This window comes from Notechis scutatus, unplaced genomic scaffold (assembly GCF_049901735.1).
Source record: "Notechis scutatus isolate UNSWTSFEM ecotype Mainland unplaced genomic scaffold, rNotScu1.2 NSCUCTG33, whole genome shotgun sequence".
NCBI lineage: Eukaryota > Metazoa > Chordata > Lepidosauria > Squamata > Elapidae > Notechis > Notechis scutatus.
The window spans coordinates 23,859-29,435 of NW_028263113.1; positions in this window are offsets into that span (position 1 = coordinate 23,859).

The following is a 5,577-nucleotide window of genomic DNA, read 5'->3' on the forward strand; positions in this document are numbered from 1 at the left end:
TTGTTTAAACCTCTAGTAAATTCATCACTGAATTTGAAAAAATGAAAATATTTGGATGAGTTTTCAATGTAGGAATAAAACCCAGTCAAATTATCACTCATTTAACTAAAAATCTGAGATATTAAGAGGCCACAATTCTCTTTAAGTTTGCAAATTGGAATTTGGATCTATTGATCTGAGGATCAATATTGATCTGAGTCATGCCATTGAAATAATTCAGACTTAATTTGAAAACACACATGGGAAAAAAAATAAGCACAAGCTAAGAAACTTTACAAATATTTTCCATAGGAAAGTATGAAAATGCTTACCTCTGTAACATTTTTGGAATGTTGAAGAATTGTGTTAAATGGAGAACTAAAATCTACAAAAAGCATCCTCACATAGCCCCCCTGCTGCTCTAGATGAGTCAGAGCAGTGTGAAGAGTGATATCTATAGTGTCCTCTATAGACCTATTTCTTCTATATGCAAACTGGTGTTTATCAAATGTATGTAGAGGACCAGAAATGATGTGCCGGCAGACCAATTTCCAAAGCACTTCATGATGATAGGAGTGAGTGCCACTGGTCTGTAATCATTGAGGTTATTGATAGGGAACTTCTTTGGCAGCAGAACAATGGTGGAAGCCTTCAAACAAGATGGAATAGTGGACTGGTTTAAAGTCCGATTGAAGATCCTGGTAAAGACTCCAGGAAACTGATCAGCACAGTCTTTAAGCATTCGGCCAGAGATACCATCAAGACCAACAGCCTTTCTAGGGTCCACAGCCCTCAGAATGCTCTTCACCTCCTGTTCCTCCACAATGAGGTGGAGGCTACAATTGGCTGATGGTTGTATTTTATCTGTCTCTGATGTCTTCACTTCAAAGCGAGTAAAGAAATGATTAAGTTCCTCTGCCAATGAAGCATCCCCCTGAGCAAGGATGACATTGGTTGGTTGATGGTTTGTAATTTGTTGAATTCCTCACCACACCTGCCTCATGTTATTGCTATAAAAATTATCCCCAAACTTCCTCTTATAATCAGTCTTAGCCTTCTGAATACCTTTCTTCAGATTAGCTCTGGCAACACTGTATCTTGCCCCATCACTGGACCTAAAGGCCTTGGTCCTGTCATGCTAGAGGTACTGGACTTTCTTGGTCATCCAGGGTTTCTGATTGGGATAGATCCTAATATGTTTATCTACAGTGACAGTATCTGTGCAGTGTTTGATATAGCACAGAACAGTTGCAGTGTGCTCCTCTAGGTCAGCGTGGTAAAAGATGTCCCAATTTGTGTTCTCAAAACAATCCTGAAGTTGTTGGGAAGCATCTTCTGGCTAAGATTTCACTGTCTTTATTATAGGCAGAGCCTATCTCCTAAGAGGGATGTATGCTAGTGTTAAAAGCAGTGACATGTGGTCTGATTGTCCCAAATGTGGTAACTGTATAACATTATAGCCATATTTGATGTTGGTATATAATTTATCCAATATGTTTGTTAGGTATAACATTGATACCAAATATAGTTTGGGTGAATAAATATATAAAACTTAGATATCATGGTTTAAGTGCTTATCACTTTAAGCACAATGCTGAAGGCAATTTGCCAATTAAGGGTGCGGTTACAAGTTACAATATAAGGAAGCACCAGAAGCTGGAAAGCTTACTGCGACTAACTGTGTCTTACTGCGACTGCCTCTGTGTTACTGTGACTGTGCCTGTGACTGAGATGTTCCTGTCTGCTACTGTTTGCTGATTTACTGCGTAATTCTACTGTTCTACTGTTTGAACTTCTTGCTGAATATCCAGCGTTTGTTCCTCTGGAGAGAGGCACCGGAGGAGGAGAAGATATCTTTATCGGCTGATAAAGATATTGCAAGGACTCTTAACTTGGACTATACTAGTGAGTCTTACTGGATGGAAATACTGTGAATGACTTAATGGACTGAATGACAATGCTTTAAACTCTAAATGGATTAAAAACTATTTAAACTACAAACAGTGTTTGTGTTCAGTGTGTGTATACTCTGGGGCCCTTCCACTCTCGTTTGGCTGCCTGGCTTGACTACTGCTGCAATACTCTGCTAGGGGTTAATCCCCAAACACTAACATTGGTTATGGGCCCAGCAGCATAGTCTAACTAACCAGGATATAGCAGAGAGTTGGTGTGAGTTGCACATTACTGTAAAAACAAACTGTTTTAATTAGTTTAAAATAGTCAAAATATCTGAAGAGCAATGGCACAAGTAAATTTGTCACAACTGTCCATGATATCCAGGCTGGATGGAACAAACTATGTTTCATGGTCAATGAAATGGTAGTTTACTTCACGTAAAGAAGGTTTGTGGGACATTATAGCAAACCCACCAGATGTGAGTAGCTGGGATCCTGCTGATGATGATGATAACGAAAAGTTACAAGACTTTAAACTGAAGAATGAGCAGGCTTTATGCATCATAGGACTGACTCTCTGTGATCAGCAGCTTGTCCATATTCGTGGAGAAGAAAATGCTGCAAACTGCTGGGAGAACCTCAGGAAGATTTATGTTTGGGACAGTGTAGGAGCACATATAAATCTTACACGGAAGCTTTTTCAAGAACGCATCTTCAGAGGAATGGAGATATGTTAGTTCATTTAAACTGTATGAAGAGCATTTTCAAGAATTGCATGAAAAAGAGCTTATATTTAATGAACTGCAACAAGTCTACATCATATTATCTTCATTAGATCAAAGCTATGATGACTATGTGACTTCGTTAGAGGTATTGCCAAAAGAAAGCCTCTCATTAACCGAGATTACAGGCAGGCTATTAGAAGAAGCCAGAAGAAGGCGTGAGCGTGACGAGCTGAGAGAAGATAAGAAAGAAGAGAATTTATCTTCGACGGCATACACAATTAAAAAGTGTTTCAATTGTGGAAGCAGAGGACATCTGGCAAAGTTTTGCAAAAAGAGAAAAAGCCAGAATATAAAAAAGCCAAAGAAAGCATTTGAACTAGCCACGTTTAGCAACTCTGATGTGAAGAATGATCTATGGGTGGTTGACAGTGGCGCATCCCACTGCATCACAAGAGATAAGACAAAATTTATAAAAATGTCTAAAAGCTCTCAACATATATCTCTTGCTAACGGCTGGAATCTTAAAGCGAAAGGAGAAGGTCTTGCACATTGTCCGTGCATAAACCAGGATATAAAAATGCTGTATGTACCGCAACTAAAGTTTAATTTGCTTTCAGTAAGGGTATTAGATAAATTAGGTTATGTAATTACTTTTAAGGATAATAATTGCATAATTGAAAAAGATAACAAAAGGGTAACTGCAGCTTTAAATGGAACATTATATGTCTTAGATAATAGTAAGAAAGGGGAGGCACAAACTGTATTTAATAATATAAAACCTCATAATGAATGTATCCATTTATTGCATAGGCGTTTGGGGCATGTAAATTTTAAAATGCTAAAACGTACAGTTGAGTTATCTGAAGGAATAAGGTTAAAACCTTGTGATAAATATTTGCGTTGTAATGTTTGCTGTGAAGATAAGAGCAAAGTATTGCCTGCAAATAGGCTAAATGGTTTCAAAACAAAAGAACCTTTAGAAGTGGTATTTGCAGACATCATAGGTCCAAAGAAACCCAGTATGGGGGGTGCTAGATATATACTGAGCATTATGGACCATTATTCTAGATATGGGTTTTGCTATTTAATGAAAAGCAAAACTGAAACATATCAACATTTTTTCAATTGGATTAAGTTTGCTGAAAGAAAGTCTAAACGGCAACTGATAACCCTGGTGACAGATAATGGTACGGAATTTATTAATAACAAATTCCAGAACAGACTTAAGGTAGCTGGAATAGAGCATAAGAAGTCTGCTCCATACAGGCCAGAACATAACGCTTTTATTGAAAGAAGAGGCCAAACACTACAGGCAATGGTTAGAACAATGTTAAATGATTCTGGGTTACCTGATTATTTGTGGGGGGAGGCTACAATGTGTGCTAATAACATATTGAACAACGTTGTTAATACAACAACAGGTGAAATACCATTTACCAGGTGGCATGGCAGGAAACCTGACGTAAGTTACCTGCACACATTTGGTGCACCAGCATGGGTGCATATTCCTGCACAACTCAGAAAAAAGGGCAACATAGAGCTAAAAGATTTTTCTTCGTTGGTTATCAGGCAAACCATAGGGCATATAGATTTTGGGAAAAAGGCACATCTAAAGTGTTATGTAGTGCTAGTGCCCAATTTCTAGAACATGAAGGATGGGAGAAATTAGAACAGGATGCCAATAAAGATGTAATTATTGAATCCTATAGAAATCCCATTAGTTATCCCTGTAACTTTAAAAATAAAGTAAAGAGACAAATACAGGATGAAATAGTGCCCATAAAGGAAGAAACAGATTCAATAGCTGAACAGGATGAGGAAGATGAACAGGTAGTAGTTCAACAAAGTCCTCCTGTAAGCCCTGTAATTCCCAGAAGAACTACACGTGTATCTAGACCGCCTGATAGGTACCAGGCTAACACAGTGTGCCAGATTAATCAAGTTCCTAATTCTGTTGAAGAAATTAAAAAGTATCCTACTAAGGAAAAAGAAAGTTGGTATGCAGCAATGAATAAGGAACTGAATTCATTAAGAGATATGAAAGTGTATGAGAATGCCAAATTACCTGTAGGTAAGAAGTCCATTGGCTGCAAATGGATATTTAAGGTAAAAACAGATAAAGATGGTAATTTAATCCATAAGGCAAGGTTAGTAGCCCAAGGTATTAGGCAGAATGCCAATGACTACGATGAGATGTTTGCACCTAGTCTTAAGGCAGCAACCTTGAGGGCAGCTTTAGTGTGGGCAGCTAGTAAAAACTATATAGTTAACCATCTAGATGTGGAAACTGCTTACTTGCACGCCCCATTAAAACATACTATTTATATGAAAAAACCTGTTGGTATTAAAAGTGAAAATAAGGATAATAATGATTGTTGGTTGTTAAAGAAAAGCCTCTATGGTCTAAAACAATCAGGCTATGAATGGAACCAGTATATTGTAAATGAACTTAACAATATAGGATTTAAAGCTGGTTTAGCCGATCCATGTTTGTTTAAGAGGGAGACAAATGGGAAAGTATCATTATTATTACTATTCACAGATGACATTGCATTGATTACTGAAACTAATGATGAAGCAAATAAAATAATAGCATCATTAGGAAAGAGAATAAAGATCAAGCAATTAGGGGAGATATAGAAGTATCTCGGTTTGAATATAAAGAAAACACGGAAAGGTTTTAAGATATCTCAGGAAGATAAGATAAGCAAATTGCTAAAAGATTACAAGATGGAGCTTTGTAAGCCAGCTAAGACTCCAATGAGTCAGGAGTTTAGTAACACTGATGAACAAAGCCCGGAGTTTGATAAGGTGATTTATCAATCTTTAATTGGTAGTTTGAGTTATATTAGTAATTGGTCTAGACCAGATATTTCGTACTGCGTGAATCAGTTGGCTAGATTCAATTCTGCACCGTGTGAAAGACACTGGATTGCAGCTAAGAGGATATTAAGATATCTTAAAAATACAATGAATTA